The sequence below is a fragment of the Lepidochelys kempii genome, chromosome 1 (genome assembly GCF_965140285.1).
Source record: "Lepidochelys kempii isolate rLepKem1 chromosome 1, rLepKem1.hap1, whole genome shotgun sequence".
NCBI lineage: Eukaryota > Metazoa > Chordata > Testudines > Cheloniidae > Lepidochelys > Lepidochelys kempii.
In genome coordinates this window covers 273,404,241-273,422,598 of record NC_136380.1, presented here as the reverse complement: position 1 = coordinate 273,422,598, position 18,358 = coordinate 273,404,241, and the positions used below count along the sequence as shown (strand labels likewise).

The following is an 18,358-nucleotide window of genomic DNA, read 5'->3' as shown; positions in this document are numbered from 1 at the left end:
TGTTGGCAAATGCCTTTTAAATGGCTTCATTACCACTTCAATAAGAAAAGGAGTACGTGTGTCACCTTAGAGACTAACCAATTTATTTGAGCATAAGCTTTCGTGAGCTACAGCTCACTTCATCGGATGCTGTAGCTCACGAAAGCTCATGCTCAAATAAATTGGTTAGTCTCTAAGGTGGCACAGTACTCCTTTTCTTTTTGCGAATGCAGACTAACACAGCTGTTACTCTGAAACCTACCACTTCAATGGCTCTTTAACAGTTTCAGTGATTTCTGCTACAAGGTCTCTGGAAGGCTTTTTTCCTGTGTAAAGTAACTTCAGGGATCCCCTCTGCTCACCTCCTCATTCTCCACACTCCCCTTCCTCCCCCCGCCCACCTGCCACTGACTCCCCGCTGGCATTCTCTCTCTCTCTCTCTCTCTCTCTCTCTCTCACTCACACACACACACACACACACACACACACACACACACACACACGAGAGAGACTCCACTGGCAGCTGTGGGGACCTCCAAGGGGGATAGAGGGAATGGGGTGGAGGAGAGGAGAGAAGGAAGACTCACCCCAGGCAGCAGCAGCAAGCTAAACTGAACCCCTGCCACCCCAGCAAGCTGTGGGAGCCTTGGTGAAGGGTCAGAGCAGGGAGGGGAAGAGGCGGGAGGTGAGGGCACCATGGCCCAGGTGTCAGGCAGCAGGGAGGGCTGTGCTAGGGGAGGCAATGCTTTCCCTTGCCGATTATACCCACTGCCCATGACACTGTGCATAGGATTTTCACAAGCAACCTGTTAAGCATTCATGGGAGACAGCACTGAGTAACAGGTTTCAGAGTGGTAGCTGTGTTAGTCTGTATCAGCAAAAATAATGAGGAGCCCTTGTGGCACCTTGGAGACTAACAAATTTATTTGGGCATACGCTTTCGTGGATTTGAACCCATTTCATCAGACCCACAGACAGAGCCAGAGGGTACAGAGAAGTCACCTACTACAAGACAGGCCCAACAAAGAAAGTAACAGAACGCCACTAGCTATCACCAACAGCCCCCAACTAAAACCCCTCCAATGCATCATCAAGGATCTACAACCTATCCCGAAGGACGATCCCTCACTCTCACAGACCTTGGGAGACAGGCCTGTCCTCGCTTACAGACAGCCCCCCAACCTGAATCAAATACTCACCAGCAACTATATACCACACAACAAAAACACCAACCCAGGAACCAAACCCTGCTACAAACCCCGTTGCCAACTCTGTCCACATATCTATTCAAGAGACACCATCATAGGACCTAACCACATCAGCCACACCATCAAGGGCATGTTCACCTGCACATCTACCAATGTGATATATGTCATCATGTGCCAGCAATGCCCCTCTGCCATGTACATTGGCCAAACCAGACAGTCTCTACACAAAAGAATAAATGGACACAAATCTGACACCAGGAATCATAACATTCAAAAACCAGTAGGGGAACACTTTCATCTCTCTGGTCACTCAATAACATACCTAAAAGTGGCAATTCTTCAACAAAAAAGACTTCAAAAACAGACTCCAACGTAAAGCTGCAGAACTGGAATTAATTTGCAAACTGGATACCATCAGATTAGGCCTGCATAGAGACTGGGAGTGGTTGGGTCATTACAAAACTTAAATTTAATTTCCCCCCTTGTCAAGTGTCTGTAATGGGCCACTCTCTTACCACTTCAAAAGTTATTTTTTCTCCCTTCGTATCCTGCTGTTAATTGATTTATCTTGTTAGACTGACCTTACACTTGGTAAATCAACCCCCATCCTTTCATGTATTTATACCTGCTCCTGTATTTTCACTCCATGCATCTGATGAAGTGGGTTCTAACCCATGAAAGCTTATGCCCAAATAAATGTGTTAGTCTCTAAGGTGCCACAAGGACTCCTCGTTATTTTAGCTCTGAGTAAATCCATCACACATCAGGAGGACTATAGACCTTGAAGGCAGGATCCAAACTGAACAAATATTAAAACTCACTTAAATTATTTTCTTATAATTACATACCTTACTTAATTTAGAAGACTGGGATTGAAGCTCTTTAATACCAAGGTAAATGAACTGTGTTTTCTTGTTTTATAGACTACAGTGAAGAAATAAAAATCAAGATATTCATGATTGTATAAGTGGTTCAATTACCTTGATTTTGAAAAAAATAGCAACAGCCAATAAAGCATCTGTTTATTCATGATGTAGGCATATTGTGCCTTTCATTCAGGACACTGGACTCCACAGTGCATTGTCCAAAGTAACTGCCTCATTTACCTTTTACAAGATTTCATGCTCATCTGAGATATTTCAAGCTGTACCCAGGCCCTCTCAGAGGTCCAGAGAGGCCCAGACCACTTCCAGCTTTTGAGGCCCCTAGCCATAATAAAAATAAAAAATGACAACACATGGTCTAATCTTCTGCCATCGGAACCCATGTATTTTGATTAATATTTGTGAACATTTTTAACTCTTTAATATGACAAAATCTATATCAGTTAACAAAAAAAATATGTCTTTTATTAAATCACATCTATTATTTGCTTAAATTTGCAGCTTTAAGCTGAGAGAGTGTCTCACATTTTGGTCCAATAGGGATGCGCATAAAAACAAGTTGTGAAACTTATCAAATGCCAAATAATTAACAAGTGTCTAAATTTGAGGCCCCCTTTGAGCTTGAGGCCCAGGCCAAATGGCCCTCCTGGCCCCCCACTCTGATTGGCCCTGGCTGTACCTCGAAAGGCTCTGAAGATATGACAGAGCAAAATAAGGGCTAACCTGATGGTACAGTGAGAACATCATTGAAGCATCGTGACTTCAGTAGAGCTAAGCCACTTGACACCAACTGCAGATCTGACTCAGTGTGAGGGCATCAGGGTTACTAATGCTACATGGCAAGTAACCTAACAAGCTTAGATTTCCTTTTCCCTAGCAGTAGTGAGAAAATGTCGAACACAATTCTCTGTTCTCTGTGTTAAAGATTTGTTTTATTCTGGGTTTCCAGGATCCCTCTGTCCCAAACCTCTCTAGATAGTTGCTCTGCCTCCTGAGGATGAGGTCTTTGGAGGACTGAAGGTTTGTTCTACAGCATGAAAAGAGTAAACAAGCACCAAGTTTTCACAGCACAGGTTAACCCATGAGTTCAAAGGACAAAGAAAGAAAAGAAAATGAATGTAAACCAAAAGGGATGGTTCTCATGCTGGGACTGGTCTATTTAAGAAAACAAATGTGCTCCAGCTCTTATATCATAGCCCCAAATAAGAAGCAATTAGGAATCTAATCCAGGCATGAACAACCCAATTTTCACACTACATTTTTCTGTTGGAGTTGGATTGTGCACTGCAGACCTGATGAAGATCAGCATGTACTTCAGGTCCAGAATATCGCAGCGCTAGGGATTTGGGTAGGCATATACATCTGCATCCGAAAGTCTTGAAGAATTTCCCTTTTGCTCACAGCTGAAATCTGTAAATAATCCTAAATAAGGGCCCAATTTGCCAAAGTGCTTAATGCCAGTGCATAACTTTAAGGATGTGAATGGCATCATTGGCTTCAGTGGGACAACTCATGTGCTTAAAGTTACATTTTTGTGACTTGGGGACTAAGATTCTGTTTTAATTTGCTGCATTTCCAAAAAAGCAGAGGTAGGAGAGACAGAACACATACATAAAGAAAACTGCCAGACTTCAGTTGTTCAAAGAATCCCTCATGCTCCTGGTGTCCTAGAAATCATCTTAATTCCCTCCCTTTATCTGGAAGCTTCAAGCATTAGCTTGTCGGGGTGGGGTGGGGTGGGGGGAATAGTAAAGGGAGAATCCAGTGTGAACAGAACAGGGCAAAGAGGGTAAAATACACTTGAACCCCCTAAAAGTTGAGTGACTTTTTAAAAATGCGTTGGACATTTTTCTGAGTTCTGCCCACTCCTAGGAAGTTATACAGAAATTGTATCTTTCTGGGATAAGAGCCTTTTAAAAAATGCACATATGCATAATGTTATACATACATAATCCCTACTATAACTTTGATCCAGAGTTTATGGGATTTGCTGTTGGTGGAACTGGAAGGGTAATTTCCTGAAATGTTGAGACGAGAATTAATGTTTATTGGTTTAAACAGGTGTTTGCCAATGTTAGTTTTTATGAGAAGGAGCGTGACAACTGTCCTGCACAACCCTCCAGTCACCGTTAGGGATTTTTCAATGTGATGTTACCATGATAACAATGCCATTCATTGTCTCAACTCTTGTTATTTATTCAGTGGATTGGTGCCAGAGGCATATCATAAAAATAAATTACATCAGGTATTCTTTTCCCTAAGTAATGTGTTAGTCCTAGCCTAATGGCAATAAAGTATAACCCTCTCACACATTTACCCATTCTTTCTATATTCACATGCATATACAGGTGCATAACCTTTCCAATGGCTCCTTGAACGCTCCCTGCTCCCTCTGTCACACCATTGTACAGGTGGCACCTTGCAGTGTTAACTCTTTTCCTTTATTAATTGTTATAAGATGCTTTTTTATGACTGGGGTTCAGTTTTACAAATCCTGCAGTCGTGCCACTCAGTGCAGTGATATCATCAGATCTTAGCAGCGAAGTAGAGCTGGACTAGATCAGAACTCTGAGGCGAAACTTCAAACTGCACATGTGCTACAAGAAGTGATGTTGGTGAGTCAGGAGATGGCTAACACTCTTCCCTCTTTGTCTGCACCAAATGAAGACCTCAGCATAGCAGCCAGGGCTGCTGTGCAGCGGGAAGTGCTGTCTTTCAGTAAGACATTTCATGATGACCACTTGTGGTTATTCAGCAGCCCAGAGCATGTGTCACTTCTTGTAAGGGTGTTAACCTGGCTGTCTTAGCCAGGTTCTAGCTAGCTTTAATTACATTCTTCCTACCTACATTTCCATGCAATTTGAATCTTATTGGCATATCAGTTTGTCTTTTTGGGGAGGTCTTTGGGTTCTCTCATGAGGAAAGGTTCTATATAAATATAAAATAATGTGCTGAAATTGTCAAATGGATCAAATATTGTATTATATGCACATCCTCTGAAATTAAACTGCAGAACATGTTAGCACAGAAAAGGAAATGGGATCAATTAGGAAAGCCAACTATATATGTCTGAATCTATTTTGCACAACTGTTTGCCCAGCTTGAATTCAGATAGCAACTGTATACACTAAAGGCCCCTGTATAGACATGGGGTTATTCCCATGTAGGAGAGTGGGAATTCTGAGTTTCAGTTCACAGAGTTCCCCTGGAATTGGTCAAGAAGAATGGGGTTTATTCTCCTGAGGAGGAGGCCAGGGGGTCACCCACTAAGCCCATAGATTTTGGGGCTCCACTGGAAGCAAGGGCATCTGCACAGTGGCCCCTCCCCAGTGTTGCCTGCAGCTCAGCAACAGCACTGCTCCTACAGGAAATCTGATACTAAAGTCTCCCTGTGTGTGGCTGTCTCTGGAGCCCCCTTGGAGGGTGGGGAAGGGAAGAGGACATTCTATAGTGCAAAGAGAAAAACTCTGCAGGTTACTATAAACTCTGTAAATTCTGCATCACATTTGAGTGGGGAAATCCAGTGCATATGGCCAACAAGCTCTGCCCTCCCATGGAGCTAGGACACAATGCAACCTCCTGTAAGGGGCCTGTGGGGGTACTTCGGGGCAGTATGCTACAGAGCTCTCAGCCAGTCTTTCTTTCTCTCCCACTCAGAGGAACAGAGCCCTAAAGCATGGTGGGACCATAAAGATGCAATAGTTTATCACTGCCTTCTGCCTAAGTGAGCTGTAACATTATTGAATCATGGATATCACTTTAAAATTATACTTACACTGTGTTCCTTACGTTATGGATGATGTATCCTGGCTGAACAGATTTTAGATTCATATAGAAATACTCAGTGACTCAGACATGGTAGGTCTATTCCGGTGTGTGGGTGTTCACAGAACAATTACATAAGTGTCAGGATAGCGAAGCACTTTTGATGTTTGAGGCAGCTTCCCCGAGTTCTTTTCACAGCCCAAAATGTTCTAATTGTTGTTCTCTTGTATTTAATGCACATAATTGATGAGCATTAAATTAAATCAGTTTTGGGGTATTTTAAAAAGTGTAATTTGTTAGTGCAAGATATTGGAGCAGTTTTACTCTTGAGCAAAATAGAAATTGTCACAGTTGCAGTCAGGAGTGTATCTGTGGGAACTGCCTTAAAACAGAAAAAGATGGTGAACATTGTTATTCCAAAGTTCTGAAATTTTCTACAGTCCAGAGCTTACGGGTAAAATAGGCCAATTTTAATTCAAGGAGTCAAAGACAAAGGACTAGTCTAAGGGAGGCAGTGTTGCCTAGTGGGTTCTGTGCCTAGGGGTTGCTCTATTGTATGCTGGTTGGTTATGGCCCTTAATGGGCCATTGGCCAGCTAGGGATCACCAGAGTAGAGTAGTGCTCTGCCCAGGCCTTCAACATGCTCCCTTATGCTAGGAGTGTGATGCAGGAACCGCTATGCCCTGTGCCAGTTCACACTACCTGGGGAGTCCTCCACGGCAGGAAAATCCCTGATGCCGTGATCCAGCTGTTTTCCAGTCCCTTTGTGCTGGTCAATAATTTCAGCTTGTCCCGTGTGCTGTGCTCCCGTCATGCAGGCATCTGTGAGTTCCTCAGAGCCACACATCTCACCACTGTCCCACTGAAACAGGAAGACAGTTGATAAAAGGCGGGGAAATAGTGGGGCAAAGCAAAGAATATCTGGTGGTTCCATCCCTTTGCTGTCTTTTGCATTCCGTTCTGCCCTCCCAGTTTAAGCCACTGCGTGTCTGGTGTTCGGAATCCTTCCCGCATTTTCAACCATCACTTAGGACATGAACAAGGCTCCACCATCCCGTCTCAGCATGCTGGTGGCTGGAATGGCTACTTCGTTGTATTTCTATAACTTAAACTTTTTTTTTTTTTTTTTTTTTTAACAAGGTGAGGTTGTTGGCCTCTAACCTGGAGGATCAGTGAACTGCTTTTTGTCTGGTCCCTACCCTTTGTCCCTGTCCAAATTGGGTGGCTCTACTGGAAGTTAGAGCAGCCACCAACATAGCTCTCAGGATCATAGGAATGCCTTCCCATTATGTCAAGGCACAGTCCACAAGTAAGGGCTTCTGGTATTAAAATGCAAAAATACAAGCTAGTGCATAAATATTCTTTCTGGGTAAATACCACATCTTTCAAATCTTTGTGTATTCAGGTATCAATAAACACTCTATACATACATAACTATTACTGGCCTCCTGCATTCTGCTTCTACCTAGGTTAATCCCCATTCCTTAAGAAACAGATCTGAAATTGTCCTAAGTGAAAGCAGATCTCATGTTGGAAATCCTCACAGCATCTCTCTCCAGGGCATTGACCCAACATTACTGACTGATGATTTTCAATGACTGAACACTAGATGCAAGAGAGGAAAACAATTTTATAAGGAGGCATATTGCAGACTGGAAGTAATGGTCGGTCAGTTTTGCCATCAAAACAACCAAACAGATACATACGCACCAAAGCCATGGCTGCATTCAAACTACTCACCCTCAGCACTACCTTTCACCTTTAACATGACACAAGCTACATGCTGCACTGCCAAACAGTACACATTAATAAATCCATAACTCAATGCCTGAACTTCATCTTCCCTCTCCGCCTCTGCTGGCACCTGAGGTCCAGGTCCAGGTTCCCCACTGGCCACGTGATTCGTAGGTTCCATGGTGGGTCTAGTTGTAAGCAACTGATCCAGATCCTTGACAAAGGGACAAGTTGTCCACCAGTTGCCAGGAACCTTATTCTAGTCTTTCACCTGATTGTAGGAAACCTTCATTGACTATACTGTCTCCTGACACTGCATGACAGTGCTGGATCCTGCTGTCATCAAGGCCCTCAGAGATTCACTGCTGCACTTTGTGATTGTCAAATCACCCTGAATGCACTCCTCACTCTAGAGACTCAGCAGAGTCTTCATCTCCCCATGTACTGTCTCAGTTTCTTCATAGTTGAGATACAGTTGATGGGCAGCTCACAGCTCTCTGGACAATGGTGCGTATCCAGGTGCGCATGAGTGATATGTCCAGCAAAACAAGTTACAGTAATTTTAAATGTGCCTATGGCTTCTGGATGGCCAGATAAGGCCCTGGGGATACTTTTTTGCATAAGGGATGAGCTCCCAGCTGTCATTCACAAAGAGTGGCATCTACAACATAATCTGTGAGATCTAGTAATGAAAGGAGGGAGGACTGAATTTATCGACTGCAGTGGCGCGGCTGGGGGTTCTCATCCACCTAGCAAATTAACTGTGTGCCTAACTACATACAGAGAGCACACAGAGTACTAGGCCTTTAGCAGTGCACAGTTAGGAATTCAATTATTAACCCTGTGTCCTCTGAGTACAAACCTAGTTGTTAGCCAAGTGTGTGTCTAATTAATTAGTAGGAGCTATTTTAACATAGAACTTCTGACACCATCTTGTGGTTCACTGGTGAGTATGTAACATCAGCTAAGACTCCTTTAGGCATCAGCAGTATAGGTGCAAGTAGCTGTAAGACAGTCTAAGTTAGTGCAGGAGTAGGGTCTAATTTACACTTCACCTCAGAATCTGGCACTCTAAGTTTTGGATCTCCAGTCAGTGTAATTTTTCAATCCAGTCCCTAAACACTACCAACTGCTGGAGATCTGCAGTGCAAATCTATGGTATCGTATCTCCCACAGACAAGTAAGGTGAGGGGATTCATTGTTCTGATGTGTGCAGGAGGAATTACTTAAATCCAATGAGCAAAAACAAAGAAACTTTCAGTGCCACATTTTTCCCTGTTCCTTCCCAGCATTTGCGTAACCGTAAAGTAAATAAAGGAACTATGTCTTCCTAACAAGTTCTCAGTAGGCGTGTACTCTCCACAATATCTAAATCAGTGCTATAAACTGTCACCTGTATTATTACATATATTTATACAGAGAAGTTTAGAGAGAAATAAGCACAAGATCTGACATACCCAGGAGCTCTGTATCCTCACTTATAAAATCAGTCTCTTGTAGCTTCAGAGATAGGCTAATTATTTAAAAATAACTGGCTTGACTCCAGAGACTCATTAATAACACATACAATGCCTCCACTGCATCAGGTGTGTAAGAAGTATGGTGCACATGCTAGTGAGGTTACTTGTTCAGCCTACATCAGTCTTTGCATGAGCTTCTAAACACAAGCAGCTAGGACAACTGCAGAAGCTGTACAACAAGAAATCTCTCTTACTGAAGGTTTTTGTTACCTGCCCTTTCCCCCCCAAGACTTACAAGTCTAAATTTATGAATATGACATTATTTTATCATTAAGTCTAAGAGAGGAAATAGAAATCTGATCCCACTCTGCTAGTAAGACCTGGTAGTCAGATGCTGGTCTGTTTTGAGGAAGCATAGTTTGATGCAATCTATCTGATGCTTTTTGGATCATCTGGATAACATGATCTGGATAACATGACCAGCTTTCTCAGGCCCAGGATCTGAAGTGGAGATTCAGAATGGAACAATTTGTATTCTAATTTTACTAGGTGTGTCTATGTAAATTGACTTGGGTCTGGATTGATAAGCATTGTTTGTAAATGTGTTACTTAATAAATAACAACCATAATAATAAAATAGTAAAATAATAATAAAATAGTAAAATAATAATAAAAGTAGTAGCTTTTATATCCCCATAGCACCTAGTTATATGAATCCCATTTTCAAGCATGAAGCTTCACCACATCCCTGTATTATACCAGTTTTTCAAATGGGTAAACTGAGGCATGGATCAGGTAAGTACCATACAGAGCAAGTCAGTGTCAATGTCAGGAATAGGAGCCAGGAGTGTTAATTGACTGTTTCCTACTCCAGCCAAAGTCCACATTACCTCCCAGCTGAGTCACTACAAAAATATATTCTATATTACCAACAGAAGAAAATCAGGTAAAGTCAGAAAGAAATGAATCCAACAGCTCGGTTACTCACAAGCTCTATATATTCACTCCAGTTCAGTTCTGGTGCTTAAAACTGAGTGGGTACCCTGGTCACCCAACAAGTGGATGGCAGTACACTGCCTTTAAAAAGAAGAAAAGGAAAATGAGCTTCTGACCTTTGGTGAGAGGCCAAGAAATGGAGGGCTGGGTGGGGTGAATAGGAGACACAAGACTGACTACTCATTGGGCATGTCCATTCAATGCGGTGTCACTGAACTCAGACTGTGGTTAGGCTGGAGCATGGGAAGTGACAAAAGACCAAGGAGGAAGTGGAGATTGTGGGCCCTGAGGTAACAGCCTGACATGAACTCAGTCAGGCTCTGCATCTGAGCACAGTCTGTCCTCCTCGTCAGATGTTCCAGATTTGATTTCTGTTACTGAGATGAGAAGAAAAAAGCCTTTACAAGTATTTTCCCAAACAGGAACCATTTTACTTAGTTCTTTGTCATCTGCATATAGGAAAGACAGACTCTGGCACTGCCGGGTTGTTGTTTTGATTTTACCTCTGCCTATGTGTGAGAGGTCACTTTGCAGGAGGGAGACAAACATGCTCACAGGGGGGCAGACTGGTCTCCAACACTAAAGAGTGGCAGTGTTGAATTAATTGATGTGGCAAGAGCTAGACCTACACCCAGCTCTTGCAGTTCTGGGATGGCTGCACCTTTGTGGAACAGCTGCAGCATAGGTGCCTCCCCTCAGTCGCTACAAGCAACACGCTTTTAAAGGCATTCTGCTTGCAGGAGCCTCTCGTGCCTCTCTTCCCCAATCCCAGGGTGACTCAGTTTCATCAAAGACACAGTTTCAAGACCTTAATTTCATATGTCAAAGGAGAGTCTCTCTAAGAATGAAACTCAGCACAAGGCCTCTGCAACATGTCAGTCCCATCTATGTCTTTGTCCGAGGGCTTGAGTGGCACTGAAGTGGCACCTAGGTCTTGCGCTGGCCCTCTTCATGGGGATGAATTTCACCCTCAGAGAATTAAGAAGGGGGTGGAGGGTTTTAACTGAAAACACCCAAAGATCACACAGAAAAAATTAAAGTTTTGCTCTACAAGAAATACCATTTGTAAGTAATAAAACATGGTTAAACAGGTTATCTCCACTCCCCCGCAATTAATGACTTAGATGAGGATGATAATATTCAGCCTGATCATCTGTTTTTTAACAGGATATTTATCTCAAGCTTTCAAGAGTGTCATTATTTTTGAGGGGGAAAAAATCACAAGCAGGAAGTCAGCAACTATCATAGGATGTTGATGTCGTAGCAGAGGGCTCAGAGTGTCTCTCTGAAAGTTAACAATCCATTTAGGTTTTAGAGAAGCTGAAAATATAATGAGGCAGAGCCCCAGCTTCTGTAAATCAATGTAATTCCATTGTGGCCAGCGGAGCTGTGCTGAGGATTTGGCCCATTGTTTGCAACTACCGAAAAAAATCGCCTTATTTAAACTCCAGATCTGAATAAAAGACTATGAACATATGAAAGTTTTTTGGTTCCAATGTGGGCTCTGGCTCAGTATTATTAGCTTCAGTGAGCTTCACTCCATTGATTTAAAGCACCTGTGCTTCTAAAAAGTTAGGACATTATCAATTTTTTATCACTTGCTTGCACAGGAAGCACAGCTGAGCTTAATATTATTTATCCAGCTGGCCACATTGACTTTAACGTAGAAGATCAAAGTGGCTGGGTTAGAGATTGTGTAACATCTACGCATAAGGACTGTCATGGGTAAAACTTACTAAAGCCCAAAACTTTATGATCATTTTGCATGAGTGCTCAGCATCATGAATCATACAGTAAAACCCGTTCTCATAATGGGATTGGAGACAATAGTACCTTTAAATATATATCTTGATATATATTTAAACACCTTCTAAAATGTAACAGTACACAGACCCCTAAAGATATGCTTGAAATTTAGCTTTATCCCAATAAGTGAATCAATACAAGAAAGCAATGTGAAGATTGTTTAAGATGTGCTTTGCTGTTGTGCCTGTTTGCAGCTGTTAAGGAAAGGAAGCCAGTTGATTCCCCCCCACCCCCCCATGGCAATATTTTGGGAGGTGAGGAGCGCCCTAGCTTGGGGCTTATGACACCAGGGATCATTTAGCTGCTCCACTTCAGACTCCCCGTGTGGCCCTGGGCAAGTCTCACAAAAGGGTTTCAGGTGTTGTGACGCTCAGCATAGTAGTGCCTAACTTTTAGTGGCCTAGAAAAATCACAAGAATCATAGAATCATAGAATATCAGGGTTGGAAGGGACCCCAGAAGGTCATCTAGTCCAACCCCCTGCTCAAAGCAGGACCAATTCCCAGTTAAATCATCCCAGCCAGGGCTTTGTCAAGCCTGACCTTAAAAACCTCTAAGGAAGGAGATTCTACCACCTCCCTAGGTAACGCATTCCAGTGTTTCACCACCCTCTTAGTGAAAAAGTTTTTCCTAATATCCAATCTAAACCTCCCCCACTGCAACTTGAGACCATTACTCCTCGTTCTGTCATCTGCTACCATTGAGAACAGTCTAGAGCCATCCTCTTTGGAACCCCCTTTCAGGTAGTTGAAAGCAGCTATCAAATCCCCCCTCATTCTTCTCTTCTGCAGGCTAAACAATCCCAGCTCCCTCAGCCTCTCCTCATAACTCATGTGTTCCAGTCCCCTAATCATTTTTGTTGCCCTTCGCTGGACTCTCTCCAATTTATCCACATCCTTCTTGAAGTGTGGGGCCCAAAACTGGACACAATACTCCAGATGAGGCCTCACCAATGTCGAATAGAGGGGAACGATCACGTCCCTCGATCTGCTCGCTATGCCCCTACTTATACATCCCAAAATGCCATTGGCCTTCTTGGCAACAAGGGCACACTGCTGACTCATATCCAGCTTCTCGTCCACTGTCACCCCTAGGTCCTTTTCTGCAGAACTGCTGCCTAGCCATTCGGTCCCTAGTCTGTAGCTGTGCATTGGGTTCTTCCGTCCTAAGTGCAGGACCCTGCACTTATCCTTATTGAACCTCATCAGATTCCTTTTGGCCCAATCTTCCAATTGGTCTAGGTCCTTCTGTATCCTATCCCTCCCCTCCAGCGTATCTACCACTCCTCCCAGTTTAGTATCATCCGCAAATTTGCTGAGAGTGCAATCCACACCATCCTCCAGATCATTTATGAAGATATTGAATAAAACCGGCCCCAGGACCGACCCTTGGGGCACTCCACTTGATACCGGCTGCCAACTAGACATGGAGCCATTGATCACTACCCGTTGAGCCCGACAATTTAGCCAGCTTTCTACCCACCTTATAGTGCATTCATCCAGCCCATACTTCCTTAACTTGCTGACAAGAATACTATGGGAGACCGTGTCAAAAGCTTTGCTAAAGTCAAGAAACAATACATCCACTGCTTTCCCTTCATCCACAGAACCAGTAATCTCATCATAAAAGGCGATTAGATTAGTCAGGCATGACCTTCCCTTGGTGAATCCATGCTGGCTGTTCCTGATCACTTTCCTCTCATGCAAGTGCTTCAGGATTGATTCTTTGAGGACCTGCTCCATGATTTTTCCAGGGACTGAGGTGAGGCTGACTGGCCTGTAGTTCCCAGGATCTTCCTTCTTCCCTTTTTTAAAGATTGGCACTACATTAGCCTTTTTCCAGTCATCCGGGACTTCCCCGGTTCGCCACGAGTTTTCAAAGATAATGACCAGTGGCTCTGCAATCACAGCCGCCAATTCCTTCAGCACTCTCGGATGCAACTCGTCCGGCCCCATGGACTTGTGCACGTCCAGCTTTTCTAAATAGTCCCTAACCGCCTCTATCTCCACAGAGGGCTGGCCATCTCTTCCGCATTTTGTGATGCCCAGCGCAGCAGTCTGGGAGCTGACCTTGTTAGTGAAAACAGAGGCAAAAAAAGCATTGAGTACATTAGCTTTTTCCACATCCTCTGTCACTAGGTTGCCTCCCTCATTCAGTAAGGGGCCCACACATTCCTTGGCTTTCTTCTTGTTGCCAACATACCTGAAGAAACCCTTCTTGTTACTCTTGACATCTCTGGCTAGCTGCAGCTCCAGGTGCGATTTGGCCCTCCTGATAACATTCCTACATGCCCGAGCAATATTTTTATACTCTTCCCTGGTCATATGTCCAACCTTCCACTTCTTGTAAGCTTCTTTTTTATGTTTAAGATCCGCTAGGATTTCACCATTAAGCCAAGTTGGTCGCCTGCCATATTTACTATTCTTTCGACTCATCGGGATGGTTTGTCCCTGTAACCTCAACAGGGATTCCTTGAAATACAGCCAGCTCTCCTGGACTCCTTTCCCCTTCAAGTTAGTCCCCCAGGGGATCCTGGCCATCCGTTCCCTGAGGGAGTCGAAGTCTGCTTTCCTGAAGTCCAGGGTCCGTATCCTGCTGCTTACCTTTGTTCCCTGCGTCAGGATCCTGAACTCAACCAACTCATGGTCACTGCAAGAACAACACTGCAAGTCACAAAGCCTGAGTTGGGCACCGAGGCTCCAGATACAATGAGTGGGGAGAACTAGGCATCTAGGAATGTGATTCACAAAAGCCAGTATACTAGGTAGGGAGCCGCCTAAGCCAATGGGAGATGCTGATGACAAGGGTGTGTGTTAAGCCCCGCCCCTCTCATAGAGATAGGCACCTAAGTCCGGGCTGTAGGGAGGCGCCTAGGAACCCCTCTCCTGCAGTCAGGCAGTTTACGTGCCTAAGTCAACCAGGCATCTGCCCCTCTCCACACCAAGTAGGAGGTGGTGACCACTTTGTAACTTTTAGTCAAGTGGTTTGAGCACTTACTCACCTGGGATGTGGGAGACCCATGTTCGATATCCCCCCACCCCTGCATGAGGGGGAGCAAGGATTTGAACGGCGCCCTCCACCCCACTTTGTAGAGAGCTGTAACCTGTACCCTGAGAGCAGGATTATGCCCAAACATTTGATCAACCCAGCCGTTGGCCCCATGTTCTCATTTATGTCCTTCAAATCTGCTTCTGTACCAGTGAGGAGTTGACTGAAATTTTCTTGTAGTGGACTCCCCTGGCCCCTCCCACCCACCCCCTATGCCAGTCCCCAGGGAGTAAGGCTGCAAATTCCATCTGGGTAAATAATGCTACCAGCAGCAGTCAGGGGGAATTTGTGGTGGGGATGGTAGGCTTTCTTTAAAATAAAAACAAAATACTTTTTTAACTTGTAGCCTTCCTTCTGAGGGTGCAAAGTGCCTCTGAACGCAGCTGTTTGATAGAGTTACGGTGTTTGGATAGATCTTCTCTTCACAACCTTTCCAGGGATTTTTTTTTTATGGACTAAAAGTTTTGGGCGATAAATAAACAAACACATTTGGGGTTTCAGTTTCATGTCTCAAGGATTAAGGATGATTAAACAAAAGAGTGGCGCACACAGACATCCAGAAATGATTGTTTTTAACAAGGCCGGAACTTTGTCTGAAAACAGGATGACCTGCTGTAAGACGCCAGCAGATCCCGGAAGAGCTTTAGAAAAAACAAGCAGGGCGCCTGAATGTGCTTTTAAAATGCCTAGTAATAAAGAGGCATATAGGATAAACAGGAAAAGAACACTCGACACTGTGAACAGCCTGGAGGTGGAAAGCCTGGGAAGAGTTCTGATCTGAAAACCTGATATGGCAACTGAAAGGAAAGATTTTCTTAACACACTACAGTACAAACTGGCTGCACAAATGCAGTCTTAATGCAGCTTGGAGTGGCAGCTGCCTACTGATTTCAATGTTTTTTTGTAACGGTAACAGAATCGAGTCTGTTGGAACACCGTGTGGGGTCCATTGGCTTATTTCAGTGCAATAAGGAACACATGCAACACACTGTTCCTCAGACGTTCTTGTTAACTCCTGGAAATGTGCTGGAAATGGCCCACCTTGATTATCACTTCAAAAGGTTTTCTCTCCCCCAACCCCACTCTCCTGCTGATAATAGCTCATCTTAAGTGATCACTCTCCTTACAATGTGTACGGTAAACATCCATTTTTGCATGGTCTGTGTGTATATAAATCTCCTGACTGTATTTTTCACTTTTTGCATCCGATGAAGTGAGCTGTAGCTCACAAAAGCTTATGCTCAAATAAATTGGTTAGTCTCTAAGGTGCCACAAGTCCTTCTTTTCTTTTTGCGAATACAGACTAACACGGCTGCTACTCTGGTACCAGCTACTTCAAGTTAGTTCAAAATGAAGCTTTAAAAGACATTTTTAACTCAAAAGTGTATTGCCTTAGGATGGAGTTATTAGTGCTCTATAATTAACTTGGTACGTTCTACGTACTGATCATCCAGTGCAGCGTTGCCAGCTCTTGTGATTTTATCATAAGTCTCATGATCTTTGGTGTTTTTCTTAATGACCCAGCTCCTCAAGTCATGGAATTTCCTCAGCTTCTTAGCTGTCATCTAAAAAAGAAAGTAAATTTCTAGCCTTCATGGTTGTGGAGAAAAGCTTGAAAGTTTGAAGCAAACACATCCCAAATTCTTAAACCAGAAGAGAAAGAAAATAACCCCCAAATGTATAATTAAAAAAAAAAAAAAAACCACCTCATGATTTTTGAGGCCTGACTCAAGATTTTTGTGGTGGGTAATATTAGTATTTTCTTTGTTTGTCTACAAAGGGGTTAATCCTGGAAATTACCAAGATTCCCATTACAACCCACTTAACATCAGCGATGATGACTCATGATAGTAAGACCTATGGTCAGTAATTGTCTTCAGGATTGGGCCCTTAGGGACACAGGCCCCATGTGTCCTTTTGTTCTGTTCAGAGACAAGCACACCCTCCAAACTGATTTAATAAATAAATAAATAAATAGGATTCCTATGGGCCCAGCAGTTAATTCAGGTAGGGTTTTTTATGGCCTGGTGTTAATGTGAACAGTGGAAGAATCAACTGGGGTGAAAAACAAAGAGCAGTTTATAAAGTAAAGAAAGTTCTAATCAATATTGTGGTTTTCTATTACTATAAACACGTGGGAGCAAGAGAAAAAAAGAGATTATAGTTTATCACATCAGCAAGTTTTCAATCTATTAAAACACTTTAAATGTAAAGTGTAGTAAGATGAGGCCCTGAAACATAAATCCTGGTATCAGAGGCCCGGTATGAGACCTAAGGCCTGAGCTAAAGTAATGCTCAAGACTTTGCTCACATAAAGTAAAGTGAAGCTGTGAGCCAGAGGCAGGCCCTGCTCACAGAAGCTGGCAAGTAAAAGGCTGATGTTGCATAAACATATGCTGTTGCACAAACATATATCTAAAGTGTATTGGATACCAGAACTGTACACAAATTGTACAAGAACATTCCTATACCGTCCACATAGATAACAAGGACAGGGGCAAAAGGCTAGTATGATGGATAGAGTTGTTTTGTTTGAACCAACATGTACAAGGTGAGAGGCAGCACCTCACTACGTAGAAGGGTGGTGCATAGTTACGTAAAGGAGTTGCACCTCAATACGTCAGGAGCGTTGTGTAACTTGTTTGTACCTGTGTATAAGAATGCATCCCTGGGATGGTGTCTTTGTCCAGCCTAGGGGGCAGTGGAAAGTCCCGCCACTGACTGAGCTGAGTCCATTGCCAGGGAGCACAAATTCGTAGTATGCCCTGTAAAGTCTATGGGGAACTATCACTGTGCTTCGTTTGAGCAATAAACCTGCCCGATGTGCCTTCATACCTTACTAGAGTCTGTGGTTATTGGGGGTTCTCTCGGGGTCTGCTGTGTTAGCTATCTGCACAGAGCTGGGACAGCATACAGAGGGAACACGCACGCAGCCAACTGTTGTCATCACCGAACACAAGCAGAGCACCACACCAGTAACGTCTGACAACATAAAGTTCAAATTTATCAGATTAGCTGTTCAAATACATACACCCCTTATGCACTATGTATAAGATAAGATATCATTATAGAGATGCCCCTCTGTTAAACTCTTACAGGCCCTCAGTCACTACTCCCAATCACATCAAATTGTTTTTGTGTCACCAGGCCCCATGCTGCTTTTTAGGGAGATTCAAATTTATTGGAAGGTGTTTTTGAGCAGCATGTGCTTCAGATAATGAAAAATACAGTTACTCCCCACCCTCCTCTGTGTATTGATCAATCACTAGAGGGTTGACAAACACAGTATTGCCAACCTCAAGAGAGCAAAAATTTCAAGTCAAACCCTCAAAAGCCGTGAGATTGGCCCAAAAAGTAACGTTTCTTTAAAAAAAAAAAAGTTTTTAGTCTGTTTTTTTCTACTTCTTGACTCCTCTATATTCCTCTACCAATGTGTGTGTGATAAAAAGATTGAAAAGTCAACTTTTAATACACACAAA

General features: G+C 43.4%; 1 long non-coding RNA gene across 1 annotated transcript; it reads right to left on the bottom strand.

Moving 5' to 3' along the window:
* Nucleotides 1–6,652: 6,652 nt before the first annotated feature.
* LOC140905046 (uncharacterized) lies at nucleotides 6,653–17,750 on the bottom strand. The gene is made up of 3 exons (XR_012156723.1): nucleotides 17,715–17,750; nucleotides 16,323–16,444; nucleotides 6,653–6,698 (listed from the first exon to the last, which is right to left on the bottom strand). It is a non-coding gene; the product is annotated as an uncharacterized LOC140905046 (long non-coding RNA).
* Between the last annotated feature and the right edge of the window lie 608 nt (nucleotides 17,751–18,358).